This window comes from Punica granatum, chromosome 7, assembly GCF_007655135.1.
Source record: "Punica granatum isolate Tunisia-2019 chromosome 7, ASM765513v2, whole genome shotgun sequence".
Lineage (NCBI taxonomy): Eukaryota > Viridiplantae > Streptophyta > Magnoliopsida > Myrtales > Lythraceae > Punica > Punica granatum.
The window spans coordinates 20,078,524-20,091,672 of NC_045133.1; the positions used below are offsets into that span (position 1 = coordinate 20,078,524).

At 32.4% G+C, this 13,149-nt stretch overlaps 1 long non-coding RNA gene across 1 annotated transcript; it reads left to right on the forward strand.

Moving 5' to 3' along the window:
* Positions 1-566: 566 nt before the first annotated feature.
* Positions 567-2,351, forward strand: LOC116212746. The gene is made up of 2 exons (XR_004157908.1): positions 567-910; positions 2,038-2,351. It is a non-coding gene; the product is annotated as an uncharacterized LOC116212746 (long non-coding RNA).
* Positions 2,352-13,149: the final 10,798 nt, after the last annotated feature.

Below are 13,149 nucleotides of genomic sequence, written 5' to 3' on the forward strand. Positions count from 1 at the left end.
TAATTAATTTTAAAATTTTGACAATGGAAACAATAATATTTGCTATAGGAAATTGTTGAAAAAAATTTAAAGGCTTATTGATATTTCTTGGGAGCCTAAATATTCAATGAGGATATAAGAAACAATTAAAAGAATTTTGCACTTACATATAGATATATATAGAAAAATGACCTACACTTTACGGGAAATGGGGTCATATCATTTAGGATTAAAATAGTCAATTTATATTTAGATAATAATATTAACTACACTCAATATTAAATATTTTTATATAGTAATAAAAATATATTATAAAATAAATAATGCAATGCATATTAATGGAGATCATTGCAATATATTTTTTGAACCAAGCATAATTATCTAATTTTATTAATTATATTATATTAAACTTCAAAGTAAAAATTGAAAATCATTTTTGTGCTAACAAGCAAATATGTGCTATAAAAATTAGACCAACTGCTATAAGAATGTGAGACCTATTTTTTTTTATGTCAAATAGCTATATACACATAAACTTACATACTTATATATATAGATATGTTATATATATGTTGCTATATAATAAATAAATAAATAAATAAATAAAAGGGTTGGAGCCATGGGCTCCACGTGGCCCAAATTCCTCCCCCCATTTCCACCGCCTTCCATTTCATCTCACTTGTTCTTTCTTTATTTTATTTTTCTTTATTCTCTGCTCTGTTTTGAGCTGGGAAAGTCGAAGGGGAACAGAGCACGAGAGAGAGAGAGAGAGAGAGACTATGAAACCGAGATAGAGCAAAGGGAATCGAAAGAAGATGGAGTAAAACAAAGGCAGAACGTGAGCTCGATGGAGAGCCCGGGTTGGGGTTTATGGAAGAAAAGGGGGGTTCTGGGTGGAGCAAAGAACACGGAGGAGGAGCTGAATTTTCAGGTAAAAATTTAAGTGGATTTCTGTTTTATAAGGATTAGTTGTAATTGTTGCTATTGTCTTCTCAAATAAACCGCAGGGATAGTATAAGATTCTGCTCCATGAGGTTTGTGTTTCTATTCTTAATATTTGGCTACTAGGCTTTCAATTTTCTGTACATATATTCAGTGTGAAGGTTCTTATCAATTCATTAGGAAAATTTTTGTGGTGATATAGAAATAGTGAGGGGAAGGAGGTCTGCTTAGACTGTATTCTCTTTTGATTATGTTCATTTCAGTGTTAAGGTTTCGACTTAGCTTACGATAACCATAGTAATAATTACTTTTGGTGTAACTAATTACTGTGCATGCACTTTACCGTTTTGTAGTGCAAGTTTTGTGAGAGAGAGGGTACAGTGACAATGGTTCCAGGTAGAGGTCTGTGATAGTTAAATTCTGTTAAAATTAAAACCATTATGGTACTGTGATATGTGTAGGTATAGCTAAGCTCAATTAATATTTTTATGAATTGGTTTATTGAAGGATGAGTGGTTTGGGTCAAAATTCCAGAACATATGGCTGATTCATCATATACCTCTTTAGATTATTGACGCATTGGGTACAAGTTATTGATTTTAGAGTTTTGAAGACACATTTTATTCAATTGTGTCTTTTCCTTGGTGAGTTGAGGAGCACGACATAATTAAATTGTTAAATTGGGGAAATTAAAAGGGGAATTTAAATTAGAACTTTTGAATCAAGTGTTAATTGTGTTGAAAAAGAAGAAGAAGAAGAAGAAAAGATGATGTTGTTAGGCGTTATTTGTATTTCCTTTTATTGCTAGTCATTGGTTTCTATCTATACACTTGGATTGAATTGGAAGAGAGCAACTCATTAAATGATGATACGATATGTTGTTGTGAGAGAGGTTTTCCTAGGATTTTATATAAGTAGTGTTCCGTAAAGTTTGGAGGAGGAAGAGGAGGTTATGTTCTCATTAATTATTTGACATGGAGGGATAATAAAGGTAGATCGAGCATGAAAGTGTTAATGTTAGTTTTTCTTTTGGAATGAAAAAATATAATATCACTAGTATATATACTTAAACTATTGTATTGTGTGTTATCTGATTTTTATACCTATAATTAATAGGGATTATGGAGACTAAGCTTTGCGTCTCGAAGAATCGACTCGAAATATTTTTGGGCATTCTGTGAGTACTTCATTTCACTATGAAATGATATATATATATATAGATATATTTTATGTGAGTACCATATTTCCTTGTGAAATGATGTAATATAGTTATATAAATTATTTAAGAAGAATATTGTGATAGTTAGAGATTAAGAAATCGGTCTTGCTATGTTGTGCGAAATGATTTGAGAGATATTGCCTTCTTATGTTTCATGTTGATATGAGACATGAGATGATAATATTCTGCAATGATAATGTGATTGGGATTATGCTTGTGTTATCATTGTTTATAGCCATGGGACCGCTGATCCGGCGGTATATAAATAGGACGCCTAAACCTCTGATCCGAGAGGATACAAAAATGGACGCCTAGACCGCTGATCCAGCGAGATACAAAAATGGACGCCTAGATCGCTGATCCGGCGGTATACAAAAAAAAAAGGACGCCTAGACCGCTGATCCGGCGGGATACAAAAAGGGACGCCTAAACCGCTGATCCGGCGGAATACAAAAAGGGACGTCTAAACCGCTGATCCGGCGGGATATAAAATGGATACCTAGACCGCTGATCCGGCGGGATATAAAATGGATACCTAGACCGCTGATCCGGCGGGGTACAAAAAGGGACGCCTAGATCGCTAATCCGACGGGATATAAAATGGATGCCTAGACCGCTGATCCGGCGGGATATAAAATGGATGCCTAGACTCCTACTGCCGGAGGATAATGGGCAGTCCCCGCAGATGAGAAATGAAATGAGGAATTTATGGATATGAGTACGAGGACACGGTATCGTCACAACTCTGTTGCGATGAAATGCAACCCTATGGCTATATTGGTCGGTTGTGTTGTATATTATTTGTCTGGTATATTTGTTGGAGATGTGGTCATTGTTGAGATTGTTGGAGATGTGAATAATTTTTATGTGATAATGGATTCGAAGAAATACAAGGAAAATTTTACTGAAATTTCGGGTCGTGACAAAGGAATTATATATAAGCATGTTAAATGAACATATACAATGCAAAGGATATAAACTACAAAAAATTTAATTGATTATGTAGAATATATATAACTTAGGGAAAATTACCAAAAAAAATTCAAATTTTGTAAAAAGTCTCAGTTTTGTCCTAAATTTTATTTTGTAACAGAAAAAATCACAAGTTTTCTAAAATGTCTCAAAAATAACATCCGTTATAAATTCCGTCAATTTTTGCTGCTGATGGTGGGTCCCTTTAATAGTCCACGTAGGTCACACGTAAGCAAAAATTGACGGAAGTTATAACGGATGTCATTTTTTAGACATTTTGGAAAATTTATGATTTTTTCTATTACAAAACAAAATTTATGATAAAATTGAGATATTTTACAAAATTTGGATTTTTTTTTGGTAATTTACCCGATAACTTATAGAAAAGTTATGCTCTTATAAAAGGAAAAAAATATATGATAATGCCCATTGAATTTAAACTCAAAAATAAAATAAAAGATGAAACTTGAATATATTATGCATATATTAATTGAAAGAGGAAAAAAGAATTTTTAGTCTAATTACTAAACTTGGTATATTTGACATATCTAATTAAGAATTATCTCAAATATATGATGCATGTTAATGGAACCAATTAGTTTCAAATATTTACTAGAATAGTTAACTTAGTCCTATATGTAAAGTGATTATTGAAGATTTTTATTTGACAAATTAAAATTAACAAATGAAAATATTATTATCTTTATAAGAAAATTAGTGCTTCAAAATGATACTTTGTACAATAAAAATGATACATAGACTTATGAAAAACGATCTCGTGCAATGTACGGGACAAAAAGACAATAAATAATGTAATAGCCAAATAAGAAAATAAATATTATAATGATTTATACTCGAAAATGATTAAACACAACTATAAATTATCGCAACAGACTAAGTATATAAAATTACAAGAACATTAAAAAATTTTAACGTGTGAAAATCAGGATTTTGAACAGAATTATCTCAAACAATTTCCATAATGTATATCCAAACGATATATTTTTAATATATATTAGAGTTATATTGATTAGCTAAATATATAAATACGGCATATTAAAAAAATTTAAAAATAATATTTGAAAGTAAGTATATAAAAAAATTTATTTTAGATAAAGAAATTTTCAAGATCAAGTTTGTATACTTGCATTTAATAAATTTTCGTAATGCTAACAATTAGATAAATACTAATTACACTTTAAATTAGAGAATTAGTTGCAAATTTTCACTAAACTATTAATAATTAAAGTAATATATTATAATTATTTTTTTTGTTATTGTTCAAAATTCTAGAAAATTATAATAATCACAATTAAACAAACCCGTGCATCGCACGAATTAGAACACCAGTATATAAGTAAATTTCACTTGAGTAGTAATAAATGCTATCGAGTTAATGCAATTAAATATTTAGAAAAAATAATATACTTTTCAGAACTAAAAAATACTTATAGATATAGCAAACATTCTTACAAATACAAGTATTTATATGTACAGTAAATCTCATTCTATTAACAATAAACGTGCTTGAGTTTATGCAATTAAAAATTAGAAATAAGTCTTCTAATTTTTTGAATTAAATAATACTTAAAATATAGCAAAATCAAAGTTTGTGATTTATGGTAAATTCGTGTTTTTGCAAATTCTATATATGATCACTTTATGTAGCATTCAATTTCTGGTAAATATAGCAAAATTAAAATTGGTCCTTTCTCGACATTGACGCCGTTAAATAAGGCCAACTGGCCATTTCTTGTTGGCTGAAAATTAAAAAGAAAATAAAATAATAAAAATAAATAATGAAAATTAAAATAATATTATTTTAAAAATTTTTTAAAAAAGGACCTAGCCCCGACAAGCCCTCCTACCCTGAGCGCCCCAAACAAAAACGAGATGAGGTCGCCGACGAATTCTGAAAATATCGGTGACCTCATCTGGGGATAGGGGTTGCCGATGGGACCCTCAACCCTGGCAACCACCTAGCCCCAGAAGGGCTAGGTGGTTGTCCCATTTTCTTTTTGGATTTTTTGTTTGTTAATTTCTTATTTTTCAATTTTTTTAGATTTTTGTATATTATTTAATTATATGTCGAAATTATTTAAAGGTGTTAGTGTTCATATCAGAAGCCCTCATTTTCCGGTCTCATAATGGAACAAAAATGCCTTATGAAACAAATGTATATGACTAATTTAGTAGTTTAAAAATATATGACTAAAATTGACTGAAAATCAAACTTATAGGACTAAAATATCTTTTTTCCCTTTTATAAGTGATGCTTCTTTGTGAAAAACTAATGTGCACTAAAATTTGTTCTTTTGCTATTTTATTGATAATCTATACTATTCTATCCAGCTCGCTTTCGCTTTCCCATATTACCCATTTTAGCTATACCTTTCAATATTAAGAGTCATAAATTTGGGATAAAATAGTAAAATAACTCACAAGTAACCATCCCACTTACCCTTTCTCTCACTCGCGCCCTCACTTTTCCCAGTTTTTCTATCTCGCCTCTCTTATCTCCCTATTGGACGTCTATTTCTTCACCAGAAGATGAAGTTGAGCAATATTTTTATTTTCAACAATAATTCTACTATTTTAATTCAATTTTTATCAAAATTATTGGATAAATAGGGTTAGCGTTAACATTTATTATCAAATTGATAGTTTTTTTTGTAACCAAATTGATTGTTAAATTAAACATTATTCTTTTATGTTATTTCACACGTAATGTGGATATATCCCTTGTCTATATCTATATCTATACTAGTACATAAGGAAGAAGGAAGATTTCTGTCTAACACTCACCTTCCCAAAATACCCATGGCAGATAATCTATGCGTCTAACAAAAAAGGTCTATGCTACCACGGTTGGTAGGCAAAAACAACTATCACGGTTGTTTTCTTTTCAACCATTAGATCCCCTTCCATATAATGTGGACTGTACATGTGTCCATGACATTTTTACATTAAATTCACCGCTCGTAGTTTTACCATCAATATTTTCGACCATGTATCTTCTCGTTGACGGTCGGTCTCGTCCGTGAACTGGCTGGATTAATTTCGATATTAAGCCAAACCAAGATGTATTGGTTCAATTAAATTAAAAGCAAAGAAGAAATGAACCGTCCTGTATGGGGAGACTTTCGCGGGAATGTACTCTTCGAATGCTTATTAATTTGCACAGGTTCGGCTTTGTCCTGGCAGTCATGAGTATGAGAAAATCATTACATCTTCACAAATAATAGATGCATAAATTATTGAGGAAAAATAAAACAGATACATAAATTGGTCTTTTACCCCTTATGTTGGTGATTTATTGAAATCCCGTATATGCTAGCCCAATCAATTTTGTACACGGCAATTACCTACCTGGTGATAGGGTATTACAGGTATGTACACAAGATTCTCTGGTACTTCTACGCTACAATTCTGCACCTCTCATACTTTTTCGATCTCGGGAGGGATGGGAAAGGAGGGGGAGGAGTCCACGTTGAAGCGGGCTACCGGCAAAGAAGGTAAGAGCGGGTGATCGAATGCAGTGCCAAGCGTCGACGGAATTTGGGGGTTTGTTCTTTTATGAGGCCGATTAGATTTCGGGATTTAACGATTTTTACATAACTTTGAAGGATTTCTGGATTTGTTCTTGTATGAGGCCAAACTAGATTGGTTTTACTATTTGGGTGGTGTTTCTTTTCTTTTTTTAATTAATTATATTATTTTGAACCAGTATATTTTGGTAAGTTTAATATTGAAATGGATTTGGCTCGTTCATGGGCGAACCGGCTGTCGATGAGAAGATGCATGGTCAAAAATATCGATAGTAAAACTATGAGAGGTGAATTTTAATGTAAAAAAATCGTGGACATATGTACATCCAATATTATATGTAATGGGATCCAATGATTGAAAACAAAACAATCGTGGTGATTGTTTTTACCTATCAACCGTGGTAAAATCTCAAAATAAAAATTTGAAACTCACTAGAGTGTTTTCACTAGTGTGTATTCGCATGTCCAGACACTAACTGAACTGCTCGCATTTACGATCACGAATTGTGCCCTCCCACTCGCAATTAAGTAATTGTGCCTCTTCGCATTCGACAAATCTGGCTGTATATATTCCATATACCTATTGCATTCTCATTTCTCACCGGTCTCGAACTCTCCACCAAAACGCCCCCCAAAACCACCCCAACAGATTGTCAGGCATTTCCTACCCAGCACTCTTCCTTTTTCCCCATGCGCTTGTCGAGCCCAGTCGATCACTGCACCGATGTGCGCTACAACAAAGCCTGCTCGCATGCTCACAACTCCATCAGCCTTCCCAGCACAGTCGATCACCCTATGCCCCTGCTGAGCCCAGTCGATCACCCACCGATGTGCGTTACCACAGAGCCCACTGTTGCTTCCGCCGGTTCCGACCATCTTGCTATTGGACGAATTTCAACATGTATTAGTTTTCTTAAATCTTGCTTTGACGTCATTTTCTGTCTCTAATATCCTCAAATTGTTGCCATATTTATTCCTGGAAGTGCACTCGGTTGTGGTGGAGGGATTCGTAAAGCCTATCATCGATCACATCAATGAACTCAGTGAAAGCGGTGGTGGTGTACTTAGGGGTAGGGAAGTGTCTACGAGGAGTTTTTATGAAGGATTGTCTGCGGCTGTAGAGAAGAACAAGAGGATGCTAGATGCCGGTGAGGCCATGGTCACAGGAGCAAAGGCATCGTAAATTTTGTGGCAGTATATTCGTAAATTTTCTCTTGTTTGGACTACCAGCTGCAATCCGTTGTTCCTTTACCCGACACACTCAAAATTTTGAATATTTTACTAATGTACTTGCATTCGTTAAGCATGAACAATCGGTCTTTCTTGTTCTTACATCCAACATGTGCTCGATTGAATGTCCTTTCCAATTCCAAAGATATTCAGTCAATCTCGTGCATCGTTGAATCAGGGGCGTGTATGATGCTTCTGGAAAACTATGGGCACCCTTTTAGTGAAAATCCTCTCCCCACTTATCTTAGGGAAAAAAAAAAATTTGTCATGTACATAATAAATGTTTGAACTTTCGCTCATTTGAACTTCCTGGTGTGTGGCATAAAGAGAGGGATGAGTACGACTTTGATTGTCGTTCAGGTTATGGTGCTGGCCTTGTCTTCTTTTTGGGTGAATATTGTGTTGGTCTTTTTGTTTAACATCATATTCTCAAAATTACCTTCCTACTGTTTACATCTTTATTTAGATTTTGGACTGCTTTTTAAGTTCATCAATAGATGGTGTATATAAATAGAAGCAAAAACGGGTTTTCATTTGTAACTTTCTTCTATAGCTCTGTATTATTTTGCTTGCAATTTAATTGTTTTTCAATTGATATTTTTATAGATTGTCAGTTGGATGTGGATCATCAATTTCATTGGCCTGATATGGCCTTGTTAGGTATTTGTAGCTGCAGTAGTGCTCGTAGGCCCTGAACATGGGCATCCTGAAGGGTTGCCATGACAAGCTTGTTAATTATCTGCCGACCTTTATGTAGTGGATGAATACCCCCAAGTTTAATCATTTTCAGCATTCAACAACATCTACAAACAAAGACCGGGCTCTTCAGCATCCAAGCTGCCACCTTAAGCCATATGTTTTATCTTTTGGATTACTTCTATTTGATTTAGCTTAAACTTGACGATGCCTTAATATGTAGTGTACAGGCCTGTATCTAGCCATCTTTTGTGAAGAACATGCCAAAAAATTCCATGTCTAGCGTTGAGGGACATTTTTTGTGCATGATTAGTTGACTTGCCAAATTTTCAGTGTTCAGGGACTAAAAAGGTGTTCTATGGTCTATTTTCTATGCTTTTAATACCTTTTCTTGTCTTACTGCAATACAAGTGTTACTTGGTAAGACGCATAAAGGATTTTTTATTTTAGTTGTGATTCTTCTTTCCCTACAGTGGATGATGATATCCCAAGAATCTTCTCATTTTTGAAATCATGGATCTAATTTTGTATCAAAAGCCATAAATATAGCTGCTAGAGAGCTTATTCACATTGCAACTGTTGGAGTGATTCTACCTCCATCTATTTATGTCCTCTTAAATGGAATTTGGGTTTCTCTGTTGGGGGGAGGCAATGCGGGCTATGTTTTTTCCATGACTTCATCGAAAGAAAATTGAGTTTCTTAATTTTATTTTTTACTATCATGTTTTTTCAGAATTTTTTTAACTTTTTAGAATTTTCTTTTACTCTTTTTCTTTACCTTTTCAAGTGCCACGTCGGCGCACTATGTACCCCATCTGCAAAATTAACCGATGCTACATTTGTTTTTAAAGTGATAGTTTGTGATTTAATTTGTATAATCTCTAACTGTAATGTTTAGCCCTAATTTCTGCCATTCCTTTTTTTTTGTCAATCTATATATTTTCACGTAGAAAATTTGTTTCATCATTTTCATCTTAGACTTAAGATATCTTATTGCATACTGCCTTGATAGTTTTCGTGCTTATAAGTAAAAGAAGGAATTCATGCTTAGATTTAAGAAAGTAATATCCTAACCTTCAAAATAAAAAATTTAGAAAGTGGAAATGTGTAGTATTCTTTCTTGCTGCAGCATTACTTTCTAAGATATTTGATGAACTTTTTTTTTGGCACATTACCTTTTCTTGCTCTTCTTTTATTTTAATTTTTTCGGTAAATTTTGTGATTTTTTGTCTCTGATATTGCATTGTATCGGCTAAATACAAACAATTTCTATTCAGGTTTGACTGTGATTGCATTATGGTTGCACATATATATATATAATTCTTTGCACATATATATATATAATTCTTTCTCATCTGGGTCTCTGTTTCAAACAACCAGTGTTATCAGAACCGGACGGATGATGAACCGGAAAGGGTACGGGGTCATGGGTTTATGGGTCCAAACGGAGGTTCGATGGGTCGGACCGCTCGTTTTATTTAAAATAAAATAAATATTCATATTATTAAAAAATTATGATAATTAAGATAAAAGTATGATGATTTTAAAGAAATATAACAATAGTATAAGAAAGTATCTATATTTAATATTTCTTACTTCAAAATAAATATTGTATTTTAATAAGTACTTAAAAGTAGAATTAAAAGAACAAAAAAGGTGGTGGTGGCTTGGTTGGTAGTATGCTAATATGAAAAGCAAGAGAGGTCATGAGTTCAAATCCTTACACAACCAACCAATTTTTACATTAAATAGGAAACCCATAAAAACCCATAGAACCGGCCGGTTTAATGAAATTTTACTTAAAACCGGCCGGTTCAATGGGTCCGGCGGTTCAAAGCTGTCATTTCGGTTTTTAGGCGAACCGGACCGGACTTGGTGCCGGTTCCCGGTCCGACCGGTCGAACCGGCCGGTCCGGTCCGGTTCTGATAACAATGCAAACAACTACATAGTATGAATAAAATATTGAAAATTAAACAAGAAAGATTAAGTAGAGAAAATATTATTGTACATGGCTATTATTATGGTGTTCATTTTCTCTTGACAAAATATTTTGCTTTTTCAATTTTATTTTCATATACGATAATATCATAATTGCGCTCGGTCCTTTCATTCTGATCGATTTATTTTATGTGTCACCATTTATTTTGTCACTATCTATTTTCTTATCTATTGGCTATATATATAGACACATATATTATATATACAATAAATATGTTAGGCTTTATATGATGGAGTTGTGATAAAATTAATGTGCCTTGGATATATATATATATATATATATATATCTTATTCTCCTACATGTTTTGCCCCATATATTTCATTCGCTTAATTAATTTTTTCAAAGAATAGCTAATTTACTAATCTCTTAAACTTATGAGGTGTTTATTGTTCAATTGTGAATACATAAGCTAGCAAAAATTTTGCTCACTTTCAAAGGTCGATTTACGTTGGGAGTAGCAAATTCGATAATTATTAGAAGTTATATAGGATACACGCATTTTTCTTACGTTATCCTTCAGCAGTAATTAGTAAAAAATTACAATATGCTCCACGGGGTCTTCTCACTAGTCTAATAAAAATTGGAGCCATCAAATTAGACAATAGTTGGAGACAAATTCATTTTTTCCTCATATTATTGACTTCCCTTTGACATTTCATAATAAAAGTTTCTAGTCTATTTCTACTTTCCCCCCCCCCCCCCCCCCCCCCCACCTTTTCTTGTCTTCTCAATACAATACTTCCATAAAATTTTTTATTTTAGTTTCATTTTCTTCCCAGTATGATGAATTAAATTTTCATTTTTTATGGATCTAATTTTGTATCAAAAATTTATGGTAGAGAATTATAATTGCAACTGGGAATACATTATTATGTCTTTAAATGGAATGAATTTCTAGTTGGTAAATGCACTAAAGTTTTTTTCCTGACTCATCGAAAATAGTTTCAAATTTTCATTATGTTCAAATTTTTTTAACTTTTTAGAATTTTCTTTTACTCTTTTTCTTTACCTTTTCAAGTGCCACGTCGGCGCACTATGTACCCCATCTGCAAATAACCGATGCTACATTTGTTTTTAAAGTGATAGTTTGTGATTTAATTTGTATAATCTCTAACTGTAATGTTTAGCCCTAATTTCTGCCATTCCTTTTTTTTGTCAATCTATATATTTTCACGTAGAAAATTTGTTTCATCATTTTCATCTTAGACTTAAGATATCTTATTGCATACTGCCTTGATAGTTTTCGTGCTTATAAGTAAAAGAAGGAATTCATGCTTAGATTTAAGAAAGTAATATCCTAACCTTCAAAATAAAAAATTTAGAAAGTGGAAATGTGTAGTATTCTTTGTTCTTTTTTTCTTTTTTGGTAATAGTATTCTTTCTTGCTGCAGCATTACTTTCTAAGATATTTGATGACTTTTTTTTTTGCACATTACCTTTTCTTGCTCTCTTTTATTTTAATTTTTCGGTAAATTTGTGATTTTTTTGTCTCTGATAATGCATTGTATCGGCTAAATACAAAATTTCTATTCAGGTTTGACTGTGGATTGCATTATGGTTGCACATATTATAAATAATTCTTTGCACATATATATATATAATTCTTTCTCATCTGGGTCTCTGTTTCAAACAACTACATAGTATGAATAAAATATTGAAAATTAAACAAGAAAGATTAAGTAGAGAAAATTATTATTGTACATGGCTATTATTATGTTGTTTCATTTTCTCTTGACAAAATATTTTGCTTTTCAATTTTATTTTCATATACGATAATATCATAATTGCGCTCGGTCCTTTCATTCTGATCGATTTATTTTATTGTGTCACCATTTATTTTGTCACTATCTATTTTCTTATCTATTGGCTATATATATAGACACATATATATATATATACAATAATATGTTAGGCTTTATATGATGGAGTTGTGATAAAATTTATGTGCCTTGGATATATATATATATATATATATTATATCTTATTCTCCTACATGTTTTGCCCCATATATTTCATTCGCTTAATTAATTTTTTTCAAAGAATAGCTAATTTACTAATCTCTTAAACTTATGAGGTTTTATTGTTCAATTGTGAATACATAAGCTAGCAAAAATTTTGCTCACTTTCAAAGGTCGATTTACGTTGGGAGTAGCAAATTCGATAATTATTAGAAGTTATATAGGATACACGCATTTTTCTTACGTTATCCTTCAGCAGTAATTAGTAAAAAATTACAAATATGCTCCACGGGGTCTTCTCACTAGTCTAATAAAAATTGGAGCCATCAAATTAGACAATAGTTGGAGACAAATTCATCTATTCTTCCTCATATATTCGCCCACTCACCTTTGACTTTCATAATAAATACATTTTCTTTTCTTTCTCCTTTCCCCCCCCCCCCCCACCCCCCCCCCCCCCCCCACTTTGCCCCTTTTCTCCCTTCCTAAAATTTATTTAGTCATTTTCTTCCCAACTTCAATTATTTCATATATTTTAGTATTGATGAAAAATTTTAGGTACAATTGGAACCAATAATTTTAATGGTACTTTATGGTAAGAATCT